This window comes from Schistocerca nitens, chromosome 4 (genome assembly GCF_023898315.1).
Source record: "Schistocerca nitens isolate TAMUIC-IGC-003100 chromosome 4, iqSchNite1.1, whole genome shotgun sequence".
Taxonomy (NCBI): domain Eukaryota; kingdom Metazoa; phylum Arthropoda; class Insecta; order Orthoptera; family Acrididae; genus Schistocerca; species Schistocerca nitens.
Window position 1 is genome coordinate 883,827,309 of NC_064617.1, and position 24,265 is coordinate 883,851,573.

The following is a 24,265-nucleotide window of genomic DNA, read 5'->3' on the forward strand; positions in this document are numbered from 1 at the left end:
TTCAGTAGAGGATATGGTTCCAACATGATAGGTGCACCTCCACAATCTGGAGTTAATGTGTGACAGTATTTGGACAGAACATTTCCAGGGAAATTGCTCTGATGTGGAGGTCCAGTTGTATGACCACCATGTTCACCTGACCTAAATCCCCTGGATTCCTTCCTGTGGGGTCACTTGAAGGAGTATGTGTACTCTACTCTGGCGACAAATGTGGAAGACTTGGTAGCGGGTGTTCATGCTAATCTGGTTACTGTGGAAGTAGCTTTGATGCGAAGGGTCCAAAGCTGTATGATCTGGCAGGTTGCGTAACATTTGGACATGCAGGGAGGTCAATTTGAGCATCTGTTGTTCTGAGGACAACGTATTCTGTTGTGTAGGTCATGTGGTCATTAATATGGACATTATTATTGTCACTGGTTGCTAATGTGCGACATCTGAGCCCTCATATTACATGTAGTATAAATGACAAGTATATGTGTTATTGTACTGTGCTGTCATCTTTAGCATCTTGAAATTCATATTATTTTTGTAGTTATTCTGTCCTATGACAGGTCATTTGTTTCAACTGTCTATTTCTTATTTGTCACTGAGTGATATGTTGCAGTGGTTAGCACATTGGACTTGCATTCAGGAGGACGACAGTTCAATCCCACGTGTGGCCATCCTGAGTTAGGTTTTCCATGATTTCCCTAAATCGCTTCGGGCAAATGCCGAGATGATTCCTTTGAAAGAGCATATCCAACTTCCTTCCCCATCCTGATGAGATCGATGACCTTGCCGTTTGGTCTCCTCTTATTTGTCTAACCATGTATTTGTTATGTTCACCGTTACAAAATGTTGTAAATTTAGTATTATGCGACCTAAGAAATGGTGTATACTACAGTATGAAATGTCAGAATGGAATTAACAAATAAAAAAAAAAAAAAAATGCGCCCCAACCAAGGATCGAACCTTTGACCTCCTGCATGCTAACCCAAAACTCTTACCGACTACATCAACTGTACAGCATGAGTAATATGTGCTGACAGAGATAGTTACCATATGTGTGGTTACAGTGTTGCCAGATTGCCACTCTAAATTCCTTTTTCTGCCAGATGTACTTGCTAGATGAAATTTTGTGGCAGACATTTTTTTATCGCTGCCATGTGAGGAGTCGCACTGCAAAGACCAAATGCATGGATTTTGCTTCACCCTTTATACATACTAATGTAATGTAACCCACCATGTGTAATGTTGAATGACATTTAATACAAAGTTTACAGTACTGTGGTACAAGATTAATAACATCACTTATGGGCAATGTTAATAATTGTAAAACAAGGTACATTATACAAAATGACCAACTTCATGATGCTCACTGTCCCTTTGTCTTCATGGGCAGTATGTTAATGCACTGATTTTGAATATAGAGGCACTTAAAATGCTATTATTAGCTGATAACACAACATTTATAACCAAAACAAACAAAATAATATCTTCAAGAACAAATAAACACTTCCAAAAACCAAGACAATGTCTAGGCCCACTTAAACTAGATAATTATGAAACTTCCTGGCAAACCAAAACTGTGTGCAGGAGTGAGACTCGAACTTGGGATGTTTCCCTTTTGCAGACAATTGCTCTGCAAACTGAGCTACCCAAGCATGCTTTGTGACCCACCTCACATCTTTACTTCTGCCAATATCTCATATCCTGCCTTCAATCCTATGTGCCTGCAACACACCTGGCCTCAACCTTCGTTAGTCACTGTCCTCACCTATCCAGCCCCTTCCCTGCTCTCATTCCAGCAACACAGCTGTCATTCCACCACCAAACCCAGTCTTTCACCAAATTTTTACACCTCAAAAAATATAAATGTCTATTATCCAAGTGTCATGATTAATAATTAGTCCATAATTAATAGTGAAGAGACATAATTCTTGGTACTGTGGAAACAGAGTAATATGAAGTAAGAGATGCATGTGGCATATGTTGATTCGAAGATGAAAGAGGGTTGTTAGGCATTAAGGATCCAGAGAAACTGCACAAATCCACAGGAATTGTAATTGAATATTATGTATGTTTTTGTTCACACTTAATATATGGAATCATTTTCTTGGGTAACTCTCCTGCAGCACAGAGTACTTCCACGATACAAAACAGAGCTATCAAAATCATTACTGTGAAGATGGTTGGAGATTAATGCAGGTCTTTGTTTAAAAAATTAAATATTCCACATTTGCTCTGTACATGTACATCTTTGAAACATTACTGTTTATTAAGAAATTAGTAAGGAAAACATGAAAAAAACTCAGTCATCATCAACTGCTGTAGAAGACAGTAAAATAATCTGCATGTTATGCCTGCAAACAAGAGAAGATATTAAAAAGGAACCTATCACATGATTATAAATCTGTACAATAATCTCCCAAGTACTACAAAACCTTATCAATACCACAAAAGCATATTTTGAATACAAGTAGTATTGCATTGTATGGTATTGCACTGGGGACCTAGGAACGATGGAGAGGCTTCCTTCCCACTATAGCCCTCAGTGGTACACAACCCTACAACAGGCTACAGCAGTCTACTCACTGCACCATCGCCCCACACCGAACCCAAGGTTATTATGCGGTTCAGCCCCCAGTGGAACCTTGCCCCCCTCCCTGGAATGTCTCACACCAGACGAGTGTAACCCCAGTGTTTGCGTGGTAAAGTAATTATGGTATCGGGTATGTAGAGACATGACTGAGTACTGTACATGGTCCAGCCAGGGGATATATAAAACGTTAACTGAATTCTTTGCTGGTGATTGACAGAAAATGCCAACAGTATTTAAGGGGAAACACTTTCGTGGTTTTCTCCAAATATACATTTCCAGAACATCATGGAAATGTTTGCTTTTAAATAAAAAAAGTCATTTTTATCTTGGAATGCAAGGACAGTCTATATGTTTTTTTTTTAAAAAGTCTTGTTTGCTAGTATGCCAACTGCAGTGATACCATGAGACACCACTATCGAAACTGAATATTTGGCACCCAACATTACTGTCAGTCCCTATGGTGCCACTACCCAGATGGCACTTATTGTCATGTGTGCCCTCTTACAGGACCATGCAAGAGTTCGCCATATTAGCTGGCAATTGGCCAGAGTGAACCAGTTTGTAATGTTATCATCTGTGGAGTCCACAGTGAGTGTGTAACCAGTTTGGCTTAGGTGTTACTACAGTGGAATTTGTCTTAGGTGGAATATTGGTAATGCATGGGCTGGAGTTTGCTTTGGGTTATAGGCTAAAGCTGGTTTGTATGTTGTTTTATCATTTAACATTATTTGTAGGTTCCTTATTTTCTGTTGGATTTCTGTACAGGAAGTTTGAGGTTTTAGAATGACATGAGATGAACATTTATAAATCTTATAATATGTTAATGTGATGGTGGATAATCCTGGGTTGAAAGCAAATAATGCAAAGAGTCATGGTAATTTTTCACCATTTTGTTGAGTTCTTGTGTGGTTGATAGGCACATGATTTGACTGGAAATGTTGCTTGATTCTTGGATGACAAAATTTTTTAGAACTAATACAGAAAAATCATATATATGTACACACATACATACATACATACATATGTGGCAACATTATCCTGGCCAACTATGTGAATTTAGAGTGGCGTGGTTAAGAGGTCAGAGAGAGTAGCACATTAGGTTATTTATTGATAAAATAAATAATGCAAATTGGGACTCTGTATGTGAGTGTCAAACAAGGAAAACTGGAGCTGAAAATGATTTTGATGACATTTTTTAAAAAATATAGAAGCCTGTAGTGTTCATATTCCCAATAATAAAAATAGCTCCTCAAATAAAAGTAAAAATACAAAAATTACCTTGTATACAAAAGAACTGGCAGATATTAGAGAAAACATGCTCATATGGTATTGAATATATGAAAGTGAGGATAACTGAGGCACAATAAAAAGTATTACAAAGCTAGGTTCATACTAGCTAAAAAAAAGCAGCACATGAATGGTGCATAGAAAGTGCTGCAAATAATTGGAGGGCAGCATGGCAAGTTATCAGATAAAATAATCTTCCAGTCTGGTACGTCAAACTCTGCTCGATCCAGTACAACTGAATGAGTAACATTCAGGGAATTTTGAGACAAAATTAAGGCCATAGACACATCTGCAAGGGATCTGCATGGTCCCCAGTTGTCTGGAAGGTCTTTGTTTCGTTGGGATAAATTCACAACTGATGACATTCTTAAAACTGTTTCCAAATTATCTAATTCCAAAAGCATGGACTGCTACTGGATGTCTAATTTATGTTGTTAAACAGTTCACTTGATAAGGAATTCAATGAGTTTTATTTTTAATAAATGTTTATAGAGTATGGAGGTTTCTGAATTCAGTCAAAATCTCAAAAGTTATCCTCATATTCAGAAACAGTGATAAACGTCTCCCCCTGAACTACTAACCAGTTTCTATTGGGCCAATATTTTCAAAAATATTTGAATCACTCATGTACATTCAATTAAGCAATTGTTTTGAAAAGCATGACCTCCTTAGTGACAGTCAATACAGATTTTGGCCAGGTAAAAATACCACTGCAGCTGTTCTGGAACTTGTTGATCAGACTTTAACAGCTTTCAAGAATAAGAAGACTGTATCACTTGTATTAAAAAACTAAACTGCTGCCAAACAGGCCATGAAGGCCCAATGGTACCGACCAACCGCCATGTCATCACTTGTGTTATGTGATCTAATGAACGTGTTTGGCTGCATTCCTTTTAACACATTGCTAACAAAATTAAACTATTATGGTCTACAAAAATCTACATTAGTAGCAATTTCTTCCTATCTGAAAACCGGAAGGTAAAAATTGGTACTGGTGTTCCACAGGGCTCTGTCCTTCACCCCTTCTTTTTCATTTTGGCTGTCGATGACCTGCCCCATTGTGTATCACAGTCGGTTATCTGCTATGCTGATGATGCAACTTAATTTGCATCACAACATCGCAACTCTTGATAAGATTATCCAGGAAATTCTCGACTTTGCATTGAATTGGTTTGCAGCCAATAACCTTGTTTGTAATCCAGACAAAATCCAAAAGCTTATGTTAAGACTGTCTAAAAATGTAGGTAATAAATGTCTCAAACTCTTAGAAATACATATTGTTGACAAATTTGAATGGCAAGAACATATCAATCAAATCTGTAAAAATATTTCACGAGTGTCCTACCTCGTGGAAACTGAGAGATATGGTCAGCAAATAGTTATCTACTTATGACATATTTCACACTCTTTCTTTCATATGTATCAGGATAATCTCGTGGTCTTGTGGTTGCATTCTTGCTTCCCGAGCGCGGGGTCATGGATTCGATTCCCGGCGGGGTCAGGGATTTTCACCTGCCTCGAGATGACTAGGTGTTTGTGTTGTCCTCATCATTTCATCATCATTCATGAAAGTGGTAAGATTGGACTGAGCACAGGTTGGGAATTTGTACAGGTGCTGATAACCATGCAGTTGAGTGCCCCACAAACCAAACATCATCATCAACATGTATCATGTAGCCTACTCATATGGGGACATTCTGGTCATATCTGGAAAAAAAAAAAAAAAAAAAAAAAGAAGAAGAAGAAGGAAAAAAAAAATGTCCGTGTAATATGCAAGGCTGGTCTTAAAGAGTGTTGCTACCCTCATTTTACCAGGCTTGGCATACTAACAGTGGTGAATCTGTATATCTATGAGTCTGCACTCTTTGTCAAGAACAACATTAAAGAATGTGTTATCACAGGAACAATTCACAAACATGACACTAGAAATAAGGCAAGCATTGACATCCTAAGGGACAGGCTAGCAATAACAGGAAACTCCCACAAGTGGATGCTCTTCTAACTTTAACAAGTTTCCTATCATTGCTCGATCCTTGCCATTTTGAAAAATTCAAATTTAAATTATATAACTGGCTAACAAAAAATCAGTGTTACAGTATAAAAGTGTTTTACAATATGGACAATGTTGATACTAATATTTAAGATTATAGTTGTATATAAGATACTTGATTTATACATGTAATATGAATATTAATTCCAATACTTTGATTTCAAGTGGTAATTTGATATCACTGGAAAATCCTATTATAATGTATGTGGTTAACAGCAATAAAGAATCTGAATCTGAACATTATACAGGTTCTGTATATCAGGTGAGGGGTCGTGTCAGGTGGAGTTAGTGAGAGGGGAAAGGTGTTGAGGTGGGGAAGGGGAGGGAAGAGTGGCAGTGAAGGTGTCTTATCACCTGGGAGATGGAAGCATCAGTGGAATATGATAGGAAAGTGGCACCATTGAGTTCACCCTGGTGCAGGCAATGGGAGCTGAATGTAGCACATGGTGAAGTGAGGAAATGGATTGGGAGTGGGACATGGAACAGAGGAAGGGATAGACTACAGAGAGGAGAGGGTTTGAGTGTAGAACGAGTGAACAGGGACGGAGGAGGGTGTGACAGAGGGGACAGGTACGGATTGAGGCCAAGGCAACTGTCGAATTCTGTTGGAGGGGAAGGTATACAAACAGATACAAATCTGTGGCTCGGCTGTATGCACTAGAGTAGCACACTCGTATGCCAACTGGTTTATGGGCTATCTCTAGGAACTCTTCCTAGCCACTAAAGATTCTAAATCCCTTGTCAAGTACAGGTTCATTGGTTATATTTTTGTAATCAGGGCTGAGGTCCAAGAAACTCTTTATCTTTCTTCCACAGCCTCAACATCTGCTCTTCCATTCTCATTAGGTGGTCTTCCCCAGGCCAGAGTGCCACTTTCCTGGAAATTCATTCCACCTATCTGATGGCTGCACAGAAACCTCTGTGCATATCAGGCCATTTAGGGGACTCCTGTAAGACTTATCCTTTGTACCCACCCAGCACAGTCCTGTCACAGGTTTCATGTATGTCCTTTGCAGCCACCCAACACAGTCCTGTCACAGGGTTAATGTATCTGTCAGGGAAGTGGACAACTGTGAAAGGAGTCATGTCATAAATAAACTCCGATATAACTTCTCCACAACCTTTTATTTGGGCAAAACAATCAACCAGCTGTCAATTTGAAAGAGTGGTCATTACCAGACTGTTTCTGAGAGCACTGTTGGACACCCATTGTGAGAATATGCTTCACAACCTATGACATTTGTATCATCTCCCATAATACATTTTATAGGAGGAATGGTCCTTACAATACATTATTTGATTTTGCGACCTCGTGGCCTCAATCTCCATGAGCCTGAGCCTCACACTCACTTACAACAATTCTCCCATATCCTCCATTTAACTCAGCCTTTCACATACACTCTAGTAGTCTCTCTCTTCTTCTGTCCCATCTCCACCTCCCAATTCACTCCTCCCGTTCATTGTGTACCACATGCAACTCCCCTCCCCGCCCCCCACTTCTGGGTGCAACAGAATGGGCTCACCAGTGCTATATTTCTATTCTTGCTCCTGCTGCATGCTGCCTCTCCTTGCCAGCCATCAGTCTCCTCTGCCCTGCACTCCCTCTCCCACCCTGCCTCCTTTCTCTTCCCTGTGTATGTGTGTGTGTGTGTGTGTGTGTGTGTGTGTGTTCTGTGCAATCAGTTCTGGAGAAGGATGGAAGTTTATCATTATTTTAGTCTTGTTTATATATGCATTCAGTACCTCAATTATGCAGTGAGGTGTTCATTTACTCCTTCTATTGTTTCTTACAGGATTTTACAATTACATTGCAAAATGGTAGTTACATGACCTCCACATGAAAAAGATGTCAACTGAGGCCCTACACCATCACATCATGTGAATATAATGTTATTGTTTGATAAATGGAGGTTGTGTTTGGAAATTTGGGTTTTTGCAACAGATATCTACATTTACATCTCTAGTCTGCAAACAACTGTAAAATGGATGGCAGAAAAAAACACATTAATTATTAGGGATTCATACTGTTCAGTTTGCATGTGGGGGTGTGGGAAGAATGGTTATTTAAGTAGTTCTGTGTGTGCAGTAATTAATCTGATCTGGTCTCTGGGATCCCTGCAGGAGCTCTGTGTATGGATTTGTAATATATTCCTTGATTCCTCTCTTAATACTGGTTGTCAGATGTCTGTAAACAGGCTTTTATGGGACAGTTTGTGTCTGTCTCAAAGTGAGTGCCAGTTCTCTCTCCCACCATTAGCTGTATGTGAGTACATCCAGGATTTTAATAACCTTCTTATGTCTTGGCCATGCTTTTATTATTTCCAAAAACACCTTATGCTTTTCAACATTCTGTCCAGAAAACTGGTATCAGAAGACATGAAAATATGTTACATTTCACCATTGGTAAGAGACATAGTAAAACTATGGAAATCGCAGCACATCCAGCATTGTCGAACGTGATGATTTTAGTGGTGCAGGTGTTGTGTGGGGAGTTATAATGTCACATGGGTGAACTGACCTCTGAATCTTTGAACATGATATGCTCACTGTTCAGTGTCTTTGTGAAACTGTACTCCTTCCCCATATAATTCTTTTCAGGGGTGAATTTGGCCCTGACTTTTTATAACATCGCAAGTGAAGGAGCTCTTGGGATGAGAGTATATTTGGTAAATGGACTGGCCTGCCTGTCCCCCCCACCCCCCACCCCTCCCCACACACACATAAACCAACGGCCATTCAATAGTTGTCAATGTCACTATTGGAAGGATGGTACACCCTACCACAAGAACTCCTTATGACTCTTGCAACCAGCATGGGAGCATGTTGCAGAGTATGCATTACTATCCACAGTGATCACACACCTTTTGTAATGTTCATTGGGCCATCGTGGATCATGGCAACTTCTGCGTAATTATCGTACTTGAATAAAACTTTCATTCCTGTCTGTCTCAAGGGATATTTCTTTCAGTTCCCTTCTGTCCTGCACCGTACTGTACTGTACTGTAGCAGGTTCTTTCTGCGTACGGTCTGAGTTTCATCAATCTGTGTTACATGGCAGTGCACATCAAGTTAGTTACTTTTGTCCTTAGGTTTTGCATAACAGGATATATTTCAGTGATAGTACTGAGAAACCTGATCATAGGAGCAGGATGAAATTCAGTATATAAGATCTGAAAATGGGTCCATTGTTTGATAAATATGTAATTTTAATAGAGGCTGCATACGATAGTGACTGAAATGTAGACCTATAAAACAATATTATAATTCAGTCACGTATCCAGAATAAGATGCCATAATTACTGTATTTTCTGTAATGTGTTATACTGTTTTTTGTTAACTTCTCCATTCTATTGTTTTTGTTCATACTTTCTGACTTCTTCTTCTCTTAACCTCTAACTTAACATCTTTACATTCTTCTCTCTCTAAGTCTATACTCAGAAAACCTCTGTAAATTACATGACATAGGGTACTTCCCATTGTAACAGTCATCGGGGATCCTTCTCGTTCTGTTTGAGTGTGGACTGCTTAAATGCCTCTGGCATGCACTATATTTAGTCAGATCTTGGCTTCACAATCTCTGCAGGAGCAATATGTGGGGGTTGTAATGTATTCCTAGAATCCTCACTTAAAGCTGATTCTTGAAATTTTGTAATTAGTCTTTTACAAGATAAACACATCTGTTCTCAAGCATCTGCCAATTCAGTTTTTTCAACATCTCTGTGACAGTCTCCCACAAGTCATACAAACCTGTGATCATTAGTGCTCCCGTCTTTGTATCTGTTCAATATTTCCTGTTAATCCTATTTGGTAATGGTCCCACACCCTTGAGCAATATTCTGTGATGAGTCACATGAGTGTCTGTTACAATTTCTCGAGTTCTTGAGTTCGCTTTTGTAGCATTCATGTTTCCATTTCACTTTTCTCAGTATCATCTCTTTTGACTGCCCCCCCGCCCCCCTCTACCCCTTTACCCCCTTAGCCCCCTTCCCCTCCCTTTAATGAACCTACCATTTATTTTCTCTGTTTGCCTCTCTCATTATGTGTGTTAGTTTTCTGTATCTTTCCTTTTTTCTCTCTAATTTTATTAGATCTGAAGGCCCATGTTTCAATTATGTTTTATCTGTGCGATACTACATTTATATTTTTTGCACAGAATCACTTGTCTTTCACAGTACACATCACTTAATTGATTTATCTAAAATCATTTCTTCGTCTTGGTGTGTGAGCTCTTGATGAAGTATGTAGTACATTAGCTTTCTTTAAAAGTGTGAAATTAAGGGCGATAGAACAACAATATGAGAAGGATAGTTTGCGGATGGTGCAACTGCGTAGTCCTTTCCCTGTCCCTACTCCTCTCCCCTCCCCTTTGCGCCCCTCCCCCAGCACATCCTGGTGATGATGCACAGCAGTAGCATCTTACACTTACACCACCCCTTCCCTGCTATCCCTACCCCTCCCTGCTCCATGCCTCTTCTGTACCTTAGCAAAGATTGCTGCTCACTTCAGGTACAGTTGCAGTCAGGTGTTAGTGCCTGGAGATGACAGTAACCAAGTTGTGAATTACAAATGTTTGTCTGTGTGCATGCATGCATGTACATGAATGTGTGTGTGTTCTTTTGTCTGTTTTTGGTGACTTAGTCCAATAGCTAAATAATATCTAGCAGTCTTTTGCCGAAGTGCCTGTCTGCCACTCAACACCTCCTCTTTGTGATGAGTAACAATCTGTCATTTTCATTTTGTTGTTATTATCATTCTTTATGTTGACATACTCATTCTACTTCCTCCATTCTAATTCTCTCATATGCACTAATATTAATGGATCCATTGTTTTTCTTCTTATTTATTTATTCTTTGGTGTGTACTTTCGTAGTTAACACTATTCGGTTTCAGTTCTTGAAAATATTGATGTCTGCTCACCTCTCTGGTCTTTCACATTTTACTGCTCTTTCAACATCTCATTATTTTTTCCACATTAGAAGGTTGTTCAGTGCTCCCCTTGATTGACTGTTGCGCTTCTAATACACGCACCATAAGGATGCAGTAATGAAAATTCTTTGCAATTTTCCTATTATTATGAAACAAATGTTATATTGCTATGAATATTGTGGAAGATATAATAATCTAAATTCTGAAAGAAGCTAGTAATTAACACTTGAAAATAGGTTTTTATTTAGTGTGAGGAGAGTTCATGGAAATGTTTATCCATTCCTTTAACCAGAATGGAATGGATATATAGGAAGAGAACATTACTATAAACAACTGAAACTTTGCTGGTCAAATAACTGCTAAATGATTAATATGTGTACCTATAAAAGGTCTGATTTCTTCAACCCTCGAGACAAAACTACTAACATTGAACTGTAAAACAGCTAAGGCTTTTCAAATCAAACAGTGCTGAATTCAGCATACTCTGCTAGAACAGGTTTCACTACACTGAGAATAGCATAAAGAGTTAAGTGCAGTTATGTTCTGTATTATGGCCCAGAGCTATGCTACAGGACCAGCTAAATGACTTACTTGTTAAAAGGGCCCTGAAAGACCTACACAGTGCAGATAACCCTGCATCCAGCAGAAACCATTCAAAGAGCCTGAAATTCACGACAAACAATAGACATGTATTTCACGCAAATAATTACATTTTCTGCTACAATATATGATGCTAAAACGACGTTCATTTACAAGGTACTTTTGTTCCTCTGTTAATGTGTATGCAGAAATGTACAAACATATAGGTTTTTTACGTACCATAATGTAAAGATTCGGGATCAAATGAACTTGTTTGCAGATGTGTACCATCCCAGAATTAGGTTAACCATTGCAATGGATATGTATATTTGAATATAAAATCTTATTGAACAACAGACAAAATTTCAAAATTATTATAATAGTAGAACAGAGTAGATGAAATAGTAACAAAGTAATAAATTTTTAACTTCTGGAAACAAGATCATTTTCCAAGAGAAATGAAAAAACTATGAAAGCCAGTACAAAAAAATAAAAAAAATTGAAAGGTGGATGTGTTAATATAAAAAAAATAATAAGTTGCTCCAAATACATTGCCTGACAAAAAGATGAAGCTTCCAGAAGATGTGATCAGATATCAATTTAACCTCATATGCGTACACATCATTGGTGGGAATGTAGATGATTAGTGTAGAATGGTCACCAGAGTGTATTAATGTAATTTACTTTTAGCGTTGCTACAAGACGTGGTAGGGTATATAATGGAGGTGAACAGTGTCATATATTGAGTGATCACCACAAGGGAGTATCAGCTTTTCACAAACTGTTCACATCTGCACCTGCCATCTGAGAACAAGTGACGAGCTCCTTACAACATTTTACGTCATCCCACACCATGATTCAGATGCTAGCAGCATCTGGACTAGGAACTGCCATCCCGCGCATAGGCTTCTGTTATGGCACAAGACAGATATCTGCATTTGGAGTGATGTGCTTTTTGGGAAGCACAGACTGGTGACAAATGCTGTCACACTGTGTTCAGTGATGAATTGCAGTTTATCCTACTCCATATTACCATGGTCTCTGAGTGTGGTGGCAGCATGGGGAGAGGTCCCATTATTCCAATGTTTGGAGAGGCTCAGCAGTGTTACTGCTAGCATCGTGGTGTAGGAAGCTTCCAGGTACAACTTGTAATGTAACGGACTACTGAAACTACCGATACCACAAGCTGGCGAGGTGTGCGGCGCTGTCAATCAACTTTAAGGAGCCAGTGAGCTTTAACTACGTAAACATAAAGTGAAATATTATTATTTTGTTACCAAACTGTTAATATGATGACAATAATGAGGTATATTGCCACAGAACTATGTTATAAACACTTTTCATTTTTCATACTATGTTTTTCATATATGTATATGTGCGATGTGTAAAATATCGCTATACAACCAAGTTTGGCAGTACTGCACAGTTTTTAAGCTCTGTGAACAGGAGCCAGTTGTTGGTGGGTGTAGAGACAATGGGCAGTTGGTGTTGAGACGTCTTGTAATACGCATGCTTTGAGAAGGTCAAGGATAGAGAGATCGAAATGATGTATTGGAAAAGCTGTTATATTGAAAATTGTTGAATACCATCACGATCAGCATTTATAAAATAAATGTTGGAAGTTTAACTATGTGTCAGTTCTTACGCAGCAGAATACGCACCCTGGACCTCAAATTTATTTAACAAACAGCGGATGGCGAGATTCATCACTGGACGACGAGCGTGCAACAACGAACAATAAAGGTAAGAAAGTTATATTACTTTAAATTCAAATTGTGATGATACCTATCTTTCTCCATGTCTTCAACCCTGTATGTACTCCGTTGTTAGTGTGAACAGTGTGACAGGGACCAGTGGTCGACTAGGCACACCAGGGAGACCACCCAGGTTTAAAATGATAATTTGTAGCTTAATATACTGCTACTGATAATAATTAATATTTTTCCCCTGGAGAAAGAGGTGCATTACAAACTTCATGTCACAGCTGATGGTGGATGGAACTCTGATGGTGTACTGGTGTGTCACAGACATCCTCACTTGTTACCTCTCACGCGACAGTGTTGTAGCACCATTTTTCTGCATGAGAGTGCTCATCCTGTGAACTGTCTTCATGATGATAAGGTACTCCCAGGGCCAGAAAGAGCCCAAGAAGTATCCCTAATAGAAAACATGTGGGACCAGCTTGAATGTCAGCTGCATTCCATTACCAGCATCCAGAGTAAGCTTGCCTCAGGAGAGGACACAACAGCTTCATGGCACCCTTCTCAGTCAGATCAGTGCATGCATCCAGGTCAGGGAGGGGACAACATCTATTGAAAACTGGGCTCATACTGCCAAGTTTTTTGTAATATAATACAAACCAATAGATAAAAAATCTATTCACCAAACAGTGGCAGGGGAACACACACACACACACACACACACACACACACACACACACACACACACACACAAACACACACACACACACCAGCCAGTGGCTCCTCCTTCTGGCAGAAGAGTTGAAGGGGAAGGAAGAGGGGAAAAGGAAAAGGACTGGAGAGGCTTAGAGAAAGGGGTACGGTTCAGAAAAGTCACCCAGAACCCTGTGTCAGGGGAAGCTTACTGGACGGGATGAGAAGGAAAGACTGATTGTTCAGAACTGCACTAGATGAGATTTGAAAGCCTGAAAGCTTAAGGGTGGAAGACAGGATAGTATCGAAGGCAGATGTTACATCCAGTGAAGGCTGAAATGAGAGTGGTGGTGTATTACTGTAAAGAGTCTGCATCTGAACAAATATGTTTGCCTCGAATGTCAAGACTGTATGGGAGGGAACAATTGACATGGAAAGGATGGCAACTATCAGTCTCCAACAATCAGTCTTTCCTTCTCATTCCATCCAATAAGTTTCCCATGACCTGTGGTTCTGGGTGACTTTTCTGAACTGTTCCACCTTTCTCTAAACTTCTCCAGTCTTTTTCCTTCACCCCTCTTCCTTCCCCTTCAGCCACTGGCTCTAAAAGCTTGTAAAAGTTAAATCCTTTTATGTGTGTATTCCTCTGACATTGCTTGGTGAGTACATTTTTTAACTATCCGTTTATATTATATTGTAAAGTTCTTTGTAAATTTGACTTGATTTTGTAATCACTGCAATAATGTTACATACCCCCTTCAACACGAGAAGCTCCTTTTTGTTTCCTCCTCCTCCTCCTCCTCCTCTTCTGGGAGCTTCACTTTCTATGTCAGGCAGTGTATTTAATCGAAAAGTGTCTAACTTATTGGTTTCTGTCCTGCCATCAGTTGTAAACACAACACATCTGTTTTTACTTCTTATTGTACAATGCCCTAGTCGAAAAACTTGTGATTCACCATGTGAAAAATGTGCAAATGAATAGTCATAGACATCTTGCACATAATTTGATAAGTCAAGAATACACATACAGAATTAGGAGCAACATATTCAGGCATCCAAAAATGGTGACAGTATGTTTAATATTTCACTTCATAGCACTGACATATTTGGTGTAATGAAAATGATAGTAATGTGAACATCCCAAAGGGGATATTGTTCAGTGCCACTGGTTACCAGCAAAGGGTACAATATAGACATCAATACAACATATGGTTATAAATGGACTGTTTCTCTCATGAACTGTAATGTTATAGTGAAGATAGATCAAAATATGCTGTATATTTGGTTGCTGTGGAGTGTTGGTTATCATTCATCTTTTGCTTTGGATACTAATACATGTGCATAAACTGAATATTGCAGAAGACTAATTAAGACCTGCTCTACTGAATGATCATTTAAAATTTCACTTAAAAAATCGTTTTTAATGGGAAACAAACTGAAATTTTGCATCAGTGTTGGTATCCTCAAGAACATGTGATTCATTCATTCAGATATCATGTTTTCCATAAATACCATCATTAAGGTAAGTCTTCATGACTGTGGAGTGAGCCAAGTTGTTCATTAATGGACAGAAACAGCCACTGTAGGCTGCTTCTGTAGAGTATATCAACAACAAATAACCACTGGTGCTAATTTACTCAGTTTTGTTTCAGTAATTGCTCCCCAAGGCCTGTTTTTTGTTTCTCTGCTGAGTGTTGTAACTGTGTCTGTATAACTCACCTGTTCAGAAAAAACTGCCTTAAAACGAAAATACTGGGAATCACAGGTATTGGACAGACAGTGCTGTTGTTATATGAATGCATCTGAAAATTAGCCATGCAAGTAACCTCTTACTAAAAACATTCAGATGTGGAGCATACCATATGTGGTGTGACCATATGAGGGATAACACATTAATCAAACCCAAGAAGTGTAATCACTCACTCTTTTGAACAGCTTCTAAAGCTCTGTATTTATACGTTTAACTGAACACTTCATCTGAGAATTGTGATAACACTCAAAGAGTAATGCAATATTTGCATTAGTGTGAGAATCATTCCTTGCTATGTGCCAGGTGTCATCTTCATTTCCTTAGTTGAGGTTACACTCCAAACTGTTCATTGAAACCCTAATAATCACTGCATTTTGAAGAAATGAAATCGCAAACATGTACCAAAACATCAGGGAAACTGCAACTGACAACTCAAAGGAGAGACACCTGTTGTGAGTGACAACAGTGTGATAAGAAATCAAATTATTATGTAGATGGAATTATGAGTAGTGCAGGTGGCGTACTTTGATTAGTATAGAATATACAGGAAACATTCCATTTGCCTGCAAGAGAGACATCCACATATTAGTTGGACGTGTAGATTAAGAGAGAGGACAGCAAGATCAGTTATCATTTTCATAATACATATCTTCCAAGATTTTCTACATTAAATACATGCATTATCTAGCCTAGATGACTGATCAACTGTCAGGTTGAATTAGCAGGTCATTGAAAACATACAAAGATCAGTAACACAGGTGACTGCTTGCTTGATCTTATCAATTGCGTGTCACAGGTATTCTGCAAAACTATGTCTGTATGACACTGAAGAAAGGTCAAGTTTATCTCACCAAAATCTACTTCCAAATTATAGAAGAAGGATACTGAACAATATGTATCCACAATCAACTCATGTACTGTATCGTTGATAGTCACCCTGTGTAGCGCCTGTAATAGCTCACGAAGCTGTTTTCCATTGAGTGATATCCTTTATATCCAAAGAGAACCTCAGGTTGACTATAATTGTTTTGAGCCACATTATTGGAGATTCTTGGATGTCATTAGGATATATACCAGTGTCTGAGCACTTTTGGTTAATTTTCAATTGCATAGGATCTTTAGAGAAAACATTAATCACCACATTAAAAAAGCACACTGGTCACTTTGCAGTACTGTAGACACTGTACAACTGGCTCTGGACTGTCACACGACCCTCCACTGCCGATGAAAGATGTGCCAGTGTATGTGCCAGCTGGAGTAAGTGTGGTGATACAGGCTGATGTAGAGGTGTGACGGAATGATGGGAAGAAAGGTGTTTGAGTGCATCTATGACCACACAGTGAAGGAAGCTGGCATATTACTATGGGCTGTCCAATGTGTCTACAAGGAATGATATATCACTTGCTGCCACATAACACAGTGTAAGAACAATTGTCACAGAAAGATACTTACCGACAGTGACTGGTGACGACTGTCGTGCCTTGTCAACGACATTCAAATTCAGACCCGAAATGAATTACTGCTCTCAGTGAATGCAGGTCCGTAACAACCAGTTTCTGAGCCAACATTACGAAGGAAATGGCGAGCAACAGATATTTGGGGTCAGAAAAAAGGCCATTGCTCACAACAGCTTTAAGTAAGTTACACAGCTTTGGAAACTGGACAGTAGCTGACTGGAGCCACGTGTGTGGTCCACCGAGTCATGATTTTTCCTCTCGTCAGATGAGGCAGTGCACTGTGTGCACAGATGGTCCAGTAAGGTGTTTAACCTACATTGTGTGCTGGGTGTAACTTATGCCAGATGCTATTCTGTGGCCTTTTTGGCGTGTTATACCATATTATAACTTTTGCTGACTCATTTTGGATACTGTGAATGTGAATGAGGACGTTCTTTAGATGATGAAGAGTTGCCCTTTCTTCTACACTTTGACGATCAACAGACGGAGGACACTCTCGTCTTTCAGGATGATGACAACTGTGTTTACAGAGCTGTACACAAACATCCCTGTTTGACAAACATTCAGATGCACTGTCCCCTTTTCCCACCTCACTGGTCGTATCCCATGAAGATGTACTGGACTATTTGAAATGGCAAGTGAAACAAAGCAATCGACATCCCCACAGTTCAGTAGCTCTACTGGATCTGATTGTCAGTGAGTGGCACCCATTGAATATGGTATACCTCTTTCTAGCTGCAATGAGGCCAGAGACAAGGCCAGAGGGGAGGGCTGCACGACACAGAATTTGGTGTTGTGACTGCGTGGGCAATAAGTTTTCTGTCTGGTGTGCTTATTTACAGGGTGCCTCAACAAATCTTGATGTCAGGTGAGAGACTTTTTAAAAGTTACCTTTGAAGTACATTTCTTACATTATTAAGCAAACACTATTATACAGCTTTCACCTTTTTTCTATTTACTATTTTACCCTTCATCAGTCACTATTTGCACCATGAATTTATTATTTTACTTTCCATCTGCCATTATTCAGACCTCACCTAAAGAGCATTACTTCACTGAAGCATTTTACAGTTTCCTCTCTATATCTTGCTTTCTTATACGGTTCCTTTAGATCAACACCAAGTGTGACAATGCCGCAAACTACCACTGTCGGCACAAATCTAAATGTACGCACTGACAGTGGTTCGACAGTAAAGACTGGCTGCCAAATCCCGGAAGACGGAACAAACCTTGAAGTGTGAGTCAATCCTTGGGAAAAATGAGTGTCTGTGTGCCACTAGCACCCAGAAACAGAGCACGGTGTGAGCAAAATGCCAGGTTTTAGGTAGTTGAAATCAACACAGGAACTGCCAGGCCAGAACTATCACCTGTGATAGGTAAACACCTGAGTCAGTGGCTCTGTCCATTCCACACTTCATGTGTGCCCCCCGTGACAGCATTCCATACTATTGTGCTGCAGTATCGACACCAGCTTGTCTGCGTCCATATCGGTATCCACTGGCAGGGATACTAAATCTCTCCCACCTGAAAATGCCACATAGAGTCAAAAATGGTCTCGCCTCTGCCACAACCTTTCTCGCAAAACAAGTGAGGGTGCAAAATTCCCTGGCAATGGATCGACCACTGCAGGAGATGACACAGATGCAGCTAGCTTCACCTGAGGGGTGTAACATTTCATCCACTGACGGTCAGTCTGCCAGCATCAGTGGGACTGAGGACTTAAGTGGCAAATGGGGGCAGTGAGACACTGCGTCAAATTCAGATGGCTCCATACCAGCTGTCACAGGTGCTACCCCCACAGATGCCCCAGTCTGCAGTCAGAGGTAGGTCAGTGGAAGCTGCAGAGGGGTAATTTGTGGCCCTATGCTGCAACAATTGTGAACCACCCACTGGACTGATGCTGCAACTGAGCCCATCGCCCAGCTGGCTCGGAGGTGGTGGCAGTGGGGATTCCACACATTGTGGGGACAACTGATTGGAATAATGGGCCAGCTGCTCCTGACTGATGTCCACTACAAACAAATGCAAACCATTGTGGCCCACCACTGCACCCAACAGCTGGATCTCAATGCAGATGCAAAAATCTTCAAACTCCCATGACACGAATTGCCGATGTGTTTGGAGATGGGGATCTGAAGAGAATACTCGATAGCAAAAATAACTGAAAGTGTGCAAGTAGTGGCTGTCAGTATTGTGGAAGGCAGTTTGGTGACATATGGGAAATCTGTCAACACATCGGCCACCAGCGACCCAGGCCACTCAAAAAGCAGCCCGCAAAGTTGACGTGCCCCCTGTGCCGAGGGTGCTCCAGAACTGGCCAAGGAAAAAAACGGAGGTGATGGTGCAGCCTCATTTTGTGCGCAGGCCATATATGCCTGCACGTGTGTTCAGTATTCTGATTGATTGCCAGCTTGTAGGCATGATACCGTGACAAATCCTTTGTGCTAGGCACACCCAAATGCAATGCATGCAGCAGCTGTAACATTTGAGGATGCAATAACACAGAGATGACCAGTTGATGAGTTTGCACCTCTGTGTCAAGCATGAGGACCCCCTGGAAAACACTGAGATGATCACAGCAGAGATAATATATGCCGCACTGAGGCTGCTCTCGAAAGGGCACGCTTGGGCCATCCTGTCTGGACTGCTGAAATGATTTTCCAGAAAAATGAGTCAGCGTTTTTGACCTCTCACACTATCAGCTACATCTGCTGTGAAGCATCATCCAAAACAAAAACTAGAACCTCCTGTTGATAGAACTCTAGATCAGTACCAGCCACCAACAGTGACAGAGCTTCTACATTTACATGCTGTGTGGTGGACCTGTAACAAATGTCACAACCATAATTACTGAGAAAGAGGGCCAACCTCTGCTATCAGTGGACAGTACAATCTGCTATCTTGGAGAGAAGTCTGAATAGAAACCAACTTGTAGTCAGTGATCAACATGAACTTTGATCCAGATTAGAAAATGGGAAATATTTTATCACTGAAAATGGTTGTCAGTGCCTCCTGTTCCACCTGCAAATAGTTATGTTGTGATGTGGAAAGCATTTTCTGTATGTAAAGGATGGTGTGCTCAGTGCCATCTGCGTTATTCCAGAACGTAACTGCACCAATACCATTCTGGGGCACATCAGTATCCAGGGTTAATGGGTTACCAGGCATAACTGGCATAAAGGAAGCTAAACAGAAAGTAGAGCACAAACACTGCTTGAGGGACTGGAAAGCCCACTGACAGTCAGTAGACCACATAGGCCTGATGCACTGTTGGTGAAGCTGGTTACGATGATGGAAAAAGCGGGCTGCTTGGGGATTGAACTTTTCTGTAATAAGAAAACTTGCCCAAAGGACTGCAGCCCATTCAGCTTCGTAGGTGCTGGCAGGTTGACAGTGGCTTTTACATGTTCATCTGTAGGGTCGGACTATCATTGCTAAGCACATGTCCCAGAAAATGTATCTTGAGAAAGAAAACCTGCATTCTTTCAGTTTTCAATGAAGACTATTCTCCAGAAGGTTTCAGAGGACCATCTGCAGAGGTTGTAAATGCTCGTCCCTTATAGAGCCCACTCTTGGATGTCGTCAGAGTAGTTTACACAACAGAGTATGTCCTGAATGAACTGCTTCAAATATCTTTGATAAATTCTGTGCACAGATGAAAATCCAAAGGGCAAGTTTTTATATCAGTAAACCTGAAACGGTTCCGAAAAACTGCATCCTACAGCAGCTGTGAGTGTACGTCATGCAATTTGATGTGTGAAAAATAATGGGCTGTGAATGACCTGGTCAACAACTCCTCCAGCCAAAGTACTGGATATGAATCCACAACAGATCACACACTCGCAATCTGCATAAAATCACTGCAATGGCACACACTACCTTCTGGTTTCTGAGTCATCATCAAAGGGGTGAGCTGCTGCTGACTTGATAAAATAGGAGAAATGACATCGAGGTCCTGCTATTGCTGCAATGTGGCCTTCACCTTGTCAAGCTGATGAAAGGAGTGAGATGAGGGGAACAAAATTTAGGTATCACTGATGGCTGAAGAGAGACGTATGCCTCAAAATTCTCCATCTATATTCTCAAACAGCTGGTCATATAACTGCAGTAAGTAGTCCAAATCTTGAAAGGTAACTAATTGAGACACTAAATATTCTTAGTCAACTATGTGGAAGCCACAACCAGAAAATTTGTCCAGCCCAAAACTATTTTGCATAACAGTGAGTTCACTACTATCAATGTAAGCTGGTGTTCCATGTTTTCTTATAATGTATAGAGACAGAGAATTGCTCCCTCAAAGGAATACAGTGTTTACTATAAGACACAATTTGACATAGTGGCCCTTGCAACACAGGGCAGCCCGAGAGCCCATAGTATCTAAGTTAATTAGGCAGACTATCACTCCTATGTCTACCTGAAACTTGACTGGTCATACATACACAACCAACAAATGCAAATATGCTAGGACAATACTTGTGAGGTGTCAGAGACAACCTCCAAGCCCAAGGAACACACTGATCCCTCCAGCAAATGACCTGTGGCTTGCTGACTTTCACAAACTGTTGCCAAATGGCCTATTTTGCAGCACACCCTACAAGTGTCTTCCATGTGTAGCAATCCTGTTGTACACACAACAAATGACAAATGATGCAGGACAGCCAGCTACCCCATTGTCTGGAAACAGGAGAGGAAGGAGAGTGACACAGAGAACCTAAAAAATGTTGTGAGTGGGAATTAGGACACTTCAACTGACACTTACCAGCTGAGCCCAATGTGTGTGAAGACAGAGTGCTGTTGATGTCACTGTGTTCAAATCATCAGAGGTGCCAACACGTATTGGCTTATGGAAGGCAAAGTCACTCTGTTCACCCCTCACCCCACAGGTCATGGGAGGCCACTTACCATGCAGATCTAAATTTGCCACCTGCCAGTTGTTGGCATGTACATCCATTGCAGTTCATGAGATTTCACAATTTTAGCAACTTCAACTAAAGAAGGATCAGACCATACAAATGCCCTAGTTTGAACATTTGGGTTGGGTGTTAACCGAACGATCACATCTCTAAATAGTGAGGCCACATATGACGTCACACGTTGAGGACACTCAAATTGACACTTGCACAAGAGACCTCGCATGTTAGTGATCCATGCCACATATAACTGCATGGAGTGCTTCTAGTGCTGGTTGAACAGTAACTGCGGTACTACCACAGGGGTTTGATGATCAAAATACTATGTGAGCAACTGACAAAGTTTATCAAAGTTACGTTTCTCAGAATCCTTACAGGTTTTCAAATTCCACACAATTCTGTACGATTCTGCACTATTGGGCAATAACAAGGCAGCATTATCAACTGGACTGACAGTACGCATTACCTGACAGTGTATCAAGAACCAGTGCAGGTAATTCTCCCGCCTTTCCACAGACTTGTCAAAGTCTATGAATGGTATCAGGGGTGGCAGAGGAGAAAGCTTCTCTGCTGGTGCCTGGCCTGCTATCAGGACAGTGAGAGCACAGAGTAGTTCCACATTCTGTTTGAGCAGTTCTTGCATGTGCCCACACTGAAGCTTTTGTTGCTGCTCCTGGAAGTGCAATTGCTCCTGCCACCATTGCAAATATGCTGGGTCTGTGATGGCCACAATTTAATACTATGACAAGGAAAGCATCACATGTATGAGAACATTGTTCACTACCACTTTTATATCCTCAGTATGTGGATCAATCTACAGGGGAGCAGAGTGTTCCAACACTGTGTAGAGGCAAGCTCAGAGATAAATACAAACGTGACCAGCGTGAGTGACTGTTGGTAGCATGCAGAAACAGAACATGGCACAGGTTGAAAGGCCAGGCCTGAGACAGTTAAATCAGTGTAAGAACTTTAGTCCAGGTGTATCACTGCTGACAGGGAAACACCCGAGCCAGTAGCTCTGCCAGTGTCATGCTTTGCATGTCCCCTCCATGACAGTGTTTGTTATTATCCTGCTGTTATATCCACATGTGCTCATATGCATCCATGTCTACGTCCATTGGCAGCAATTCTAAAAGTCTGCTTTTCATGTCAGTAGGAATTTTCAAACAGTGGTATATCAGTTTGTCTCTTTTATATATGTTCTCCTTTTTCTTTGAAGAACTAGTTTTGATTTATTTGTCTTTTGATCTTATCATGACAGGTCATTCCCATTATCATTTCACTATCTTAGCATGAATGAATTTAATATATTACCCTTTCAGCACATTCTCAGTGGACAGTTATCACATGCGTACCACTTTATTTGATTACTGGTATCCATTGTTGAAAAGTGCATTTCAGTGGCTCAGTGGTGAACTGCTAGGCTATCAATCCAAAGATCACAGGTTCCATCTCCAATAGTCCAAGGATTTTCATCTATGACTTATCATTTTCTTCACCTCTGGTAATGTTTGTTAATGTGGGACATGCTGGGTTTTACTGTGGTTTGGAGTCTGTGCTAAACTGTAGGTCCACTCATAACTGGCTGGGTAAGTCTCTTCAGAGGTCAGAAGAAAACAGTGTGTCCCACCTCCAATACAACTGGGCCTAATAAACCAAACCACTTTGGTGTTCAAACCCTACCTTTTGGTTGATGACAGCTTCGCCTTATTAAAGAATGAAGTGAGATGTTTGGTAAGAATGTGAAAAACCCACTCCATCATCGAATTTATGTGAAGTGCTTGCAGTGTTCAGAACAATATGTGAGAAATGTCTCTTTTACAGTTTGGTAAGAAGCTAACTGTGCTGGTGTACATAATCCACTGTTATTAAGGGTAGCTAATGGAAGACAGTGGATTGTTCGATCAACACATAAAATATTATGATTAGGTTTATTTAGACTGACAGTCTGTGGATCACGCATAATCTTGTCTTATAAATGAAAGATTCTGTAAAATTATAAGCAGGCAGAATGGCTGGCCAACCTACAGTAGATAAAATTTCTAAAAATATATGATATATGTGGAAATACTTCCTGCAAGATCCAGAATCTAGTTGTGGGAGGGAGAGAGAGAGAGAGAGAGAGAGAGAGAGAGAGAGAGAGAGAGAGAGAGTCTGTTGTGCTTTTGTGTGTGTGTTTGTGGGTGTCAGCAAGTCATTCATATTTCATCCACTAATATATCCCTCTTCCTTCCCCTTTGTGATATTGACTGCCATCCAACCAGCCACTCTTTAAAATATGCACATCCCCAGTCAAGCTGCTGCATTTCCTACAGCCAGCACTGTGGTATGA

General features: G+C 40.5%; 1 protein-coding gene across 2 annotated transcripts in view; it reads right to left on the reverse strand.

Moving 5' to 3' along the window:
• LOC126253409 (sodium/potassium/calcium exchanger 4-like) overlaps positions 1-24,265 on the reverse strand; it is a 118,106-nt gene that overhangs the window by 70,476 nt on the left and 23,365 nt on the right. The gene's annotated exons all lie outside the window — the stretch shown is intronic.